Here is a 12,071-nt window from a genome sequence, read left to right on the forward strand (position 1 = left end):
AGTAAAGAAATACTGTCCTTGGAGCGGCTGAAATGAGAAAGATGGGGCGGAAGGTGGTTTTCTGAGGTCTAGCCCCTAATGTCTTGGAGGATGCTAAGTATCAGTCAGAAGAAGCAGCTCAGAGGCCCCGAGCTTGAATTCAGCTCTTCCCTATAGCCATATCTCGAGCAGGTCCCAGGAACTCGCTATGCCTACATCATCTTTTCTTGCAGAGCAAAGATAATGTCAGTGCTTTGAAAGGCAGGGAAACAGGGTGGCCAAGCTGCTATAGAAGCTTCCTAGGCCTGTGGTAACAAAGTGTCACAAACTGGAGGGCTTTAAGCAACACAGATTTATTCTCTTACAATTCCAGAAGCTAGAAGCCTGAATCCAGGGCTCTCTCTGCTACCCCACCAACACAGCATATGAGTACTTGGCAGTTCCTAGCTTTTGGGAGAGGCAATCAACTGCAGATCAACTTGCAGATTCATCACTCCAATCACCGTCTGCACTGCTGTCAGTGTTCTCCCTGTGTGTCTGGCTCTGAAGTCAAACGTCCTACTTAGAGGACCCCAGTCATAGTGGGTGAAAGGCTCCACTCTGTCCCAATCAAAATTCATCTCACTCAGCTAATCCAACCTCTAATGACCTTATATCCCAAATAAAGGCACATTCTGAAGTAGCAGGGGTGAAGATTTTATCATATTTTTGAGGCAGACCCAACCTAGCCCTTACTACTGCCTCCCAGGTTTATCAGAGTCATATCTATTTTCAGTTGGGAAGAGGCTGGGAGGCCAGGCCGGTTCAGTGGCTAAGATTACTGGAGAAATGCCCACTGTGACAAAATAAAAAACCCTCAAACATCTTCTCTTTTTGTGGTCAATGCTAAAGGGGACATTGGCTTTACAGACAGTGCTGTGGTTTTCATCCGGAAGTGCTTCTAGAATGGCAGTATTGCTCAGTGGGAATCAAAGCGAGGATTCCTGGCTTTGTCATAAAGGGCGGATTTTCTGTGGATCATAGATTTGGCTACTCAGTTTAGACTGGACATAATTCTCAGGCTATTGATTTGCAACAGCATCTAAGTCTAAGGGTGGAAGAAATGAGGGGAGAGTTGGGACACTGGATCACTGTCCTTCCACAATCTGCCCCAATGGTAGGAGAGCTTGGTCTGTTTTATGCTTTGCGGGCCACCAAGCCCCTGTCCCAATAACATGCTGTTGGAGCTCACAGCAGCCACAATCTATAGCAAGTAGATATGACTGGCCTTCACAAACAAATGCTGAAACTCAACTTCACAGATTCTACTTATCCCAAAACAAGACTTGTTTTTTGACTCTTTTTCAATCATTTCAAAATGTTAAAAGAGAGTGGAATGGAGGGTGAATAAAGAAAGTCATTATATTCAGTGTGCATATGTGAATATGGAGCCAGGTATCTTGAGGGGTTGAGTTGAGTTAGGAGAAACAAGGGGAGAATTGATGGGAGAGAGTGACTGTTTTAAGATGACATGTCAAATGGAAGCAAGCTCCTTTGTATGACTAGTTAAAGATAATAAAAAATATGTAAACCCATTCTTAGTATGGTAAGACCTATGGGCTCACAGCTGGATAACTCCTGATCAACACACTACTGAATATGTGAGAGGTTGTGTGCCCTTCTATAGTACAACACTGTTGTCAAACACAACCCCCATCTTCTTAGCTACCCTAGGGTTAGGCCCCGTTGATTAAACATCCCTGTTTTACAGATGAGAAAACCAAGGCTCAAAAAGTCAAATGCCCACTTAACAAGTGGTACAGTCAGACTGAAACTTCTGTCTTCTGACTCCTTATTCTGTGACCAAGCTAACAGGCCATGTCACCCAGATACCCTCTAAACCAGCTCCTTCAAGTACCTACAACTCTCCACCTCAGCATCTGTCATCCTTGCCCACAGTCTTCTCCAGGATCCTGCTCTAACTGGGTTCAAGTTCAGAGTTGAAACTTTCCCTCTAGAACCTTAGAATCCTGACCAAGAGGACCAGATACAACTCTGACCTCAGGTAAGGATGAGCTGGTCCCACTGCTGCACGGCCTTCACTCTGAAGAAGCAAAAGAGCTCCAGGGCCTACCATGGCCCAAGTGGTTCCTGTCACACCTCTAGAGGCAGTTTTCCTGCAATGCATATAGGGTGACCAACAACTATGCTTGTAGGGAGTAGGTGCGAAGTAAGTGAAGTTGGGGGAGAGATGGAGGAAATGTTACCAGATCTGAAGTTATCTCAAGTTTTTATAGGGCATAAGATTTTTTTTTTTTGATGTTGTTGTTGTTGTTGAAGGCACTGGTGGCTTATCCCTGTAATCCTATCTTCTTAGGAGGCTGAGATCTGAGGATTATGGTTCAAAGCCAGTCCAGGCAAACAAATCTGAGAGACTTATTTATAATTAACCAGAAAAATGCTAAAGGTGAAGTTGTGGCTCAACTGGCAGAGTGCCAGCCTTGAGTGAAAAAGCTAAGCAAGATCGAGCCCAGTACTGGGGGAAAAATAGCTCAAAGGATGTCCACAGATCACCATACATAATCTCTGGCTTGAGGCCATCTCTAGACTTTAGACAGCTGATACTGCCTGGTAGTATACACACACACACACACACACACACACACACACACACACGCACACGCACACGCACATGCACACGCACACACATGCACGTGGATGCTTCTTCCTAAAACCAGCCACTCCCGGCAGCCAGAGATAGAGATGGGTGAGTGTTAGATGGAGAGAAGACAAGGAGAAACAAGCAAACATATGACCCTGAACAAAGCAGTACAGGGGGGAAATAGATGAATACTGAATTATTCAAAACAGGTTCAGCCCAGGGCAGAAATAGAAAATTAGTCCTTGCTGTATCCTGATTCTGACTAAATTGAACTTGACGATACCCTGTCATAAGAAACCTTTGATGGAAATGAAGAAGATAATGGCTGATGCCATCCCCACGTGGTGATTGATAGTGCTGCTTCTTCTAAGCCCCCATTGTGTCCTTGAGTCTCAGCAAGGTACCTGGTGTAAGTCTAACCATCTAGACTCTGGCTCATCTGGGCTAGGTGAGTTCTTCTACTGAATTAATATCTAATCACAGTCATGTGCCATGTAGTACCCATGTAGTCAACCATGGACCACTTTGTAACAGTGTCTATAAAACTGTATCTCTTGGTGACATGGTCGCCTCTTGGTTCCATCTATGGTGCTCATCCATCATAGATGAAATCACCTAAATGACACATTACTCAGACCGTATACTTGTTATGAATTAATGTGTGATTGATTCTGCCTATAACTTGCCTCAGCATAATGGAAGTCACCCTCTCTTTGTTACACACTGCTTGAGAGGGGCTCCATGCTGTGTTTGTGTTTGTACCCTCGGCATCCCATAAGCCAAACTTCAGCAGATGCTTCCAATGGCTAAGATACCATTCTCTGTGTAGGCCTTCACTAGGCTCCAAACACAGAAATCTGTGCTTTCTCCATAAACCAGGTACATTATTCCACTTCATATTTGTAATAAAACAAGGAGGTGGGTACTTCCTGGTGGCCTTACTGTTTCCTCCTGATGTTACCCAATTTATTTTCTGGGCAAGCCTCAGTTCCCTCATATGTAACAATGGTACCTGCACTTTATTGGTGGTGTTGGAACAACCAATTTATTTGTCTGTTTGCTTGATGGTCATGGGGTTTGAACTCAGGGCCTGGGTGTTGTCCCTGAGCTCATTTTGCTCAAGGCTAGCACTCTACCACTTTGAGCTACAGCATCACTTCTGGTTTTCTAGTGGTTACTTGGAGATAAGAGTTTCACTGACTTTTCTGCCTGGGCTGGTTTTGAACCATGATCCTTAGATCTCAGCCTCCTGAGTAACTAGGATTACAGGTGTGAGCCACTGGCACCTAGTTAAACAACCAAATTGAATAATGAATGAAAAGTGTTTAGCACAGTGTTTACTATACAATAAAAATGCAATATACTGCTAGCTTGGTGTAGTGGTACATGTCTATAATCCCAGCACTCAGGAGGCTACAGCAGGAGGATTAGAAGTTTGTGGTCAGCTTGGGCTACATAACAAGCCCCTGTCTCAAAACAAAAACTCCAAAAAATAAAAGAATTATGGACACACATAAAACTGGCAGCCCCCTACCCCCACCAATGCCAGTGTAGAAATGTTCTAACTTTTGCCCAGTTCACCCCAGATGTTTACACCTTATATAACTAGCTTATAATAACAGAACTGTGAAGTTGACATTGGAGTAATGTGTAATATAATTCTATGCAATTTAATCACACAGATATATGGCTTATTTTATAATCACAACTATTTGATAATTTATAACTGTCAGGAGAGGCAGGACAGGTCTGTGGTTACGTGTATACATCTTCTAATCCCAGACTGTCTGGGTTCTAAAACTAGCCAGTCATCACCATCTGTATGACCTTTTGGAAGTTACTTAATTGTTCTATGCCTTGGTCCCTCATCTTTCACAGAGTTTTTTTTTGGGGGGGGGGGGCACGGGGCAGTATACGTAGAGGACTTAAACCATAATGTCAGCTGTGAACAGTTCATGATTTTTAGCTTTTAGTATATTTACCGCTGGTACTCATCCTGGGGCCCAGGATGGAAGGGTGGGAACAATCTTGGCCTTCTTTTCCTTTAATGGTTGTGATGCCTCATGGAATTAAGCCAAAAACACAGCAGGGTTCCTCTTTTGGTGTTTTGTTTTGGAATAAATCCCTACTACAGTTTGCAAAGAAGAGAGGCTGCCCAGGGCTGAGTGTGCTTTGCAAGGCTGGGGTGGAACCTCAGCTGACTCCAACTTCATTACTTTGGGATACAGCTTGCAAGAGCATGGGAGGGGCAGGGCATGACAGGGGCACAGCATGGACTCCACTGCCCCCCATCCCACAAAGCCTGTACCTGGTGCAACCCCAAGTGCACACTTTTCCTATCAGAGACTCTTCCATCCATCCAACTGTGGCCCTTTGATGGACTTCTCAGCAGAACAACACTGGTGGCTCAAAGAAAGTGGAAGTGACAGGCCCTCTCCTGGCTGTGGCCTGCTCAAGGAGAAGAGCTGGTAGAGACTACATAGTCCGGCTCCAAGATCAAAGTTCCTAAGAACTTCCATCGCCAGAGGCAATACTATCATTGGAGCAACAACCTAGCAAAGAGGAAGCAACCTGGCATTTCTGGCAACATGGAGGGCATTGCAATAATCATGCTGACACAATTCTGCTTTCTAAGCACTTTGTACACAGTGCACTCAACTCTCAGACTAATTTATGATGTGGTACTATTCCCTCACCTTCCAGTAAGACTGAAGAAGGTCACAGAAACCAAGGTCACAGCTAATAAGCCACAGAGCCTACTCAAGCCCAGGCGGGTACACACCCAGGTTAGAGCTCTTACTCACCAGGCTGTACTCTCAACCCAACAAACGCAGTGAGTCTGCCCTTATTAACAATGCTCTGGTCCACTTGCGCAGCTCTGATCACTGCTCTTTTAATAAGGGCTTATACACCCCCACACTGAGGAGTGGGGATTGGAAGAGAGTGGGGATTGTACATCGTTTTGAAAAATGTACCTCAGCTGGAGGTACATTAAATTAAAAAAAGCTGGGGATGTGGTTCAGTGGTAGAGCACTTGCCTAGTATGCACAAGGCCCTGCATTTGCACTCCAGCCCTGTAGGAGAGGTCACTTTAATGGTGAGGCAGGTATCATTGTTCTGGTTGGGAGGGACAAGGGCAGACAGTGGGATCTGCGGGTCTTCATTTCAGTCCTGGGACTCTGTTTGATATGCACATCAGCTACACAGACTTGGCACAATACTGTACTAATGTGCCTGAAAAATTCACAATGTGCTCCCAACCTGGAAATCTTTCCTGCTTTTCTACTTCCAGCCAGCCCTCTTCCTCAGGCATAGGCTGCCAGCCAAACCAGATTCTGTGGGGGTGATGACGTCAGTGCGGAACTGGACCAACAGCCTGGACCACTGACTCTTGCCTGGGGCCCCTCCCAGCCTCCTAGAGGGGAGGGGTGCTTCCCAGGTGGTAATGACTCACCTGGGCTCCCAGCAGGAGCCAGAGTCTTTATTCAGCTGCTTGCACCTTGAAGGCCTATGAGGCTTTCAGCACATGCACCAATTCCCTCAACTCAAAACCCAACAGGAAAAATCAGATTCCATCATTAGGAATCTATTTGGCTTGGGTCCATGATAGCATTTCTTACTCAAGACCTGACTCTCTAAACAGGGTTACAACTCTCAGGCTGTGCGAAAGAGAATCTCAGCTATAAATGTCAGCTATAAGCAACTGTCCTCACCCTCTTGGACTTAGGGCTGTAAATAAAAGGCTGGCAGTACCCTCTCATCTCAGCAAACATCACAACCAGTGATGGAAACAACACACACACACACACACACACACACACACACACACACACACACACACACACACACACAGAGTCTCCACAGACCAACTATAGGGAATATGGCATGCCATTAACTCCCCTCCACCCAAGAACATTGTTGCCTTTTATCTTGAACCAACAGAGGCTAAAAAAGCAACCTGATCCTTGGTTTCCTGCCTAGAACTAGCCATAGGTAACAACGGTCCCAACTGTACAGCTTTAATGATCACACACTGTCCTGCCCTTCACCTATGTGGACCCTGACTCCATGCTTCCCTTTGGGGGCCACTTCTCATCTGCTTTTAGAGGAGGCATGGCCAGTTTCCCTGGGCTAGTTACAGGTACTTGTTAATTATGCACAGCATGCTAAAGAGTAATCACACATCATGTCTCCTTTTCATGTCAAGCACTGCCCCAAACTTCTGACTCAGAACTCTTTACTAGATAAGGAGCTTGCTCTGTTCCCATCAGGTCAGCTGGACAAAGCCCTGAGAGGCTGTGGGAGAGGCTGTGTTCTGAGAAGCTCAAGGTCCTGCTGGAAATGACACAGTGGGGCTATTGCCCAACCCTCCAAGCAAGGCCAGTGTTAAATACAGAACCAAGATCTTTCATACTTAATTCACCCGCTCATACCCTTCCAGAAACTAGAAATGACACATGGGCATTGCCAAAGTGGGAGGGCTTTGAAATGACAGCCCAGAGGTCAAAGCCTGTTTCTTAGAGGAGGCTTCTGAATAACACCAAACTACAAAAATGCCATGTTCTAACAGGAAGAATTCAACATCGGGGAGCCATGTCAAAAACGCTGGCTCAGTGTGACTAATAATTTCTAAGACCACACTGTTGAAGGGTTCTGACCAATTTTAAAGTCTTATAAAGCATTTAAAGTAGATTGCCTTTCTTCTCTCCCATACTTAATCAGTTATTTTTGGCTACAAATAAAACCAGTGCTGGTACTTATTTGAAGCTGTACTTCACAATCCAGTTACTATTCTTAAGGGAGAATATTAATACATTAAATCCTACTTGGCTATATATACCATGTGGAAAAAATACAGGGCAACAAGATTCTTCCCTACACCCTGCCCCCATCCCCCAAGCCCGCCCTCACCCCAAGCCTGCCATTTCATCTCTGCTCTACTGGCATGCACATCTGGATTACATAAATTTCAAGTCTCGTTTTCAATGTTAGTACAGCTTAGGGTTACACTACTTGACAAATCTTGAATGCTAGGATGTCAAACCAAATTAGCTTGACCAGTCACAGAAGAGAAAGGGTGAGAGGGATATGCAATTGGAATACTACAATAATAAATAAGAGCACTCAGCTGATCCATCCATTTTTGTTTAGCTGGCATGGAGGTTTCAGAGGTGACTGCAGAAACTCTCTGACCCAGGATAGTGGTGACCTGCAGATCCCAGGCTTCATCCCATTCCAGACAGTGTGAGGTGAGCCGTGAGGCTTGTCGGGGGTCTGGCAAGACATCTCAATTAGCACAGTATAAGGATGCTGCTATTCTAAATGAGTCTTGTCAAAGCAATTCTCTTGGCCGGGCAACTTGGCAGATGAGTGCCATCCCAAAGACATAAAGTATAGGAAAGAAACGTTCAGGATAAATCTATCACCCTTGGGGCTTTACACTGCTCTTCAAACTTTAATCTGAAAGCTGTGACAACTGGGTAAGGAGCTAGCTCAGGAGCTGCTCACTTGACTGAGAGGAGTATGTTTAAAGGCTGGAATGAGTCAGGCATGGTAGTATATGCCTGTAATCTCAACACTTGGGAGACACAGGTAAGTTCTCAAGATCAAGGCCAGCCTGGGTCACAGTGAGGCTCTGTCTCAAAAAAGCCAAAATTGCGAGAAGCTGGTGGTTCATACCTATAATCTTAGGTACTCAAGGGGCTGAGATCAGAGAATAGTGGTTCGAAGCCAATTAACCACCTAAAAACTGGAATTGGAGCTATGGCTCAAAGTGGCAAAGTCCTTGCCTTGAGCAAAAAACTTAGGGGCAGTTCCCAAGCCCTGAATTCAAGCTCCATGATGCCACTCCCCCCAAAAAAGAAAAAAGAGTACACACATACATACATAAAAATAAAGTCCCAAATGAAAATACTTGCATGTAACCCTGTTTAGTAACCTTGTTTAGCATAAAGAGCATGTTGAACATTTACATTTTACCTTTATCATTTAAGTTCAGGTTTTACCTCATGGAGTCAGTTTTCAGTATATCAAGACCCTGGTAATTCAAGAGGGTAGTGAGTTGGCAAATACTTAATGATCAAATGTTAAAAGCGACTGTAAAAAAAATCCCAACCAAACAAAAAGCAACCAAACAAATACTTCTAATTCTACACTAACTTATAAACTTGGGGGATAATTAAATAGCCCAGTTTTTTCAGTGTTTTTCCTAGCTTCTAGAGATGTTCATCGACACTGTATTTTTAAAAAATGTGTTCATCAGGAATGATTTGGATACCACTGAGTTAAAGAATGTTTTCTTTACTGCAGGATTTCTCAGATCCTCAAATACACAAATGCATTATAAAAATGTCATAAAGGAAAGTCAATATCATGCATCTTCCAAACACATTTGGCATGGTATCATTTCCTCTGGGTGCCTTCTTGCATCAGACATGCTCTGAGAATCAGGGTAGTGATAGTCTGACACACAAGTCTAGTAGTAAATAATTATCATCCCCAACCCACTGACAGGGAACTAAGGATGTGCACTCTGCTGGTTCTGCTGTGACACGCTGAAGAAGTGTACCTGTGGGTACAAAAGGGAATTGATTGCCCATGCCTCCACTTCCTGCCGCCCCCTGTAGGGTCTGACCTTTTTCTCAGTTACAACACTCACTGCCTTTCAAGTCTTTCAAATAGCCAACACCCTGTGGGACTGAACATTACACAAGTGCCTTTGTGAAAATGAAGTCACCGCATACTCAAAGCTCTGTGCTGACATTTTCCACATTGCCGTTTCATGCACTTGGAGACGTGCTTCTAGGCAGACTACCACCAAGCAGGCTAGAATGATGTCCAAAGATTCCAGCCACTCAGGAGGCACAATGGCCATGGAACCATGATGACCCTCACGGTGGTCTCATGTCTAACGACCCATGAAAAGGGTGCACAGGGATGTAGCTCTGTGGCACAGCGTGTATGCACAGGTGTCCAGCTCTCCTACCCATGTTCTAACAGCCATTGGGGAAAACTAAAGAGAAACCGGAAATCATCTGTGAAATGAAACCTGGACAAGTGTATGAAGCAGCTGCTCACTGTGGCCAAATGAGCACAACTGAGGTCCTGCTGTTCCTGGAAGATCTCAATGGCTTTGCTCTTTGCAGCGCACCCCTGAATTCTCAATAAAACCAACGAGAAGTCTAACATTTCATTCACAGATGAAAAAGTGAGGCCAGAGAAGTCAGAGGCCTAGGAGATAGAGGCACAGCCAAGGTCGGAGCTCAGGTGTATCCAGCATTACAGTTGACTTCTCCATCTATCCATCCCACTAATATATGAGGACCTAGATAGGTATAATGGCTCATGCCTGTAATCCCAGATAATCAAATGGCAGAGAATAGAAAAATAACACTTTGAAGCCAGCCTGAACAAAAAGTTAGTGATACCTCATCTCAACCAACAGCTGTGTGTGATAGCATACACATGCCATTCCTGCTATGTTGAGAGGTATAAATAGGAGGATCATGGTCTAGGTTAAGGCATATATGTGACATCCTGTCATAAAATTAATTTAAAAAGCAAAGGGGGGCTGGGAATATGGCCTAGTGGCAAGAGTGCTTGCCTCATATACATGAAGCCCTGGGTTCAATTCCTCAGCACCACATATATAGAAAATGGCCAGAAGTGGCGCAGTGGCTCAAGTGGCAAAGTACTAGCCTTGAGCAAAAAAGAAGCCAGGGACAGTACTCAGGACCTGAGTTTAAGGCCTAGGACTGACAATAAATAAATAAATAAATAAATAAATAAATAAATAAATAAATAAATAAATAAAGCAAAAGGGCCTATGTGCCTCTGGTCATATAAAACAATTTATTGAAATGAACTCCAGGGGAAACGAGGTTTTTTTCTTTACTTAAGAAAAAGCAAAAAGGTCTGGATCAAGTGGTAGAATACTTGCTTAGCAAGTGTGAGGTTGTGAATTCAAACCCTATACTAGACATATGCACACAACAAAAGGTACACTGTTCTCAGAAAGAAGCAAGATGTTAACATTGAAGGTCTGACACTTATATTTAAATAAAGCACTTGCTAATGCTTTAAAGGAAAATGCCAGACTGGGGTGTGGCTCAAGTGGTAAAGCACCTGCCTAATAAGTACAGGCCTCTGAGTTCAAATCAGAGAGAGAGAGAGAGCGAGAGAGAGATATTACTAATGCGGATGAGAATCATATGCAATAGGTACCTTTTAGAGTAGATGAGATGAGAACACTGCGTCATCAGTAGGTTAGGGATCTGCCAGAGGTCACAAAGCAGAAAGGAAAAGAACTGAGATAGGACTAGGCTCAATGTGAGCATGCTTCATGGCCACACTGTGAAGCATTGCCAAAGAGGAAGGAAAGAAGTCTAGAGTTTAGACAGAGGCCACCAAGTTCCTAGCCATGGCTCTGCTGCCTGCCTGGCTGGTCTGGCTCCAACAGGCAAGTAGGAGGTGACAGCACCACAGCATCCTTACTGTGCCCATTCAGAATACCCTCGGTGGAAGCCTGCCAGCTCTGAGAGGTGCCCTGAGGCTCCTCTTTCTGCCAGTTCAGAAAGGCCCGGGCCCAGGAAGTGTATCCCTTTCTAATACATACATACATACATACATACATACATACATACATACATACATACGTACATACATACATACATACATACATATATCTATATCCCTCTATCTACCTATCTATCTACCTACCTACCTACCTACCTACCTAAGTCCATATGAGCTTCCACTACAAAAATCCTATAAACCAGGTAGGTAGTATATAGTGGCAATAGTTTTCCAAGACTTTGTTAGGCAGACAGTCCTGGTTCCACTGAGCTGGCTCTCAAATCTGCATCAGCTCCATTCTCTGACTCTGCCCTTACCTCTGCATTGGCAAGAAATTACTTCAAGTTTCATCTGCCATACCCAAGCCTCAGACCTGTTCTGTCAATTATGAGAACCCAGAGTGCCGCACAGGGCATCATGCTTCCCTCCCACCTTGGGGGGGCCTCTGTAGCTCTCTTGGGCCCCTCTGTTGGGACAGTCCTGTAAATGTAACTGGGACAGTCCTATTGCCTCACCAACCATGCTTTGAAATTCTACTACAGCTCTTTGTGGCTACCTGGTAGGCAGGCCAATGAGACCCAGAACCCAAATCATTTGTTTTCTTCTAAGGATTCCCAAGAGCCTTTTGCCACAATGAAACTGTATCATAAGGCTCCTGTTTGTTGATGGTTTAGTCATCTGAAGTTGATTCTGACAGACCCCAATCTACACCCAAGGCTAAAGCACATCTTTTTCTAGCTCTTAGAACATTGTTTCCATTCTCAGTTCAAATGAAACATTTAAAAATTATGGAGGTTACAGGCTCCTGCCTATAATCCTAAACTACTCAGGATGAGATGTGAGGATGGAGGCTTGAAGTCAGCCTAAGCAGACAAAT

At 44.4% G+C, this 12,071-nt stretch overlaps 1 protein-coding gene across 1 annotated transcript in view; it reads right to left on the reverse strand.

The window, feature by feature from the left end:
• Abtb2 (ankyrin repeat and BTB domain containing 2) overlaps positions 1-12,071 on the reverse strand; it is a 166,073-nt gene that overhangs the window by 89,117 nt on the left and 64,885 nt on the right. The window lies entirely within an intron of this gene.

Source organism: Perognathus longimembris, chromosome 13 (assembly GCF_023159225.1).
Source record: "Perognathus longimembris pacificus isolate PPM17 chromosome 13, ASM2315922v1, whole genome shotgun sequence".
NCBI classification, from domain to species: Eukaryota; Metazoa; Chordata; class Mammalia; order Rodentia; family Heteromyidae; genus Perognathus; species Perognathus longimembris.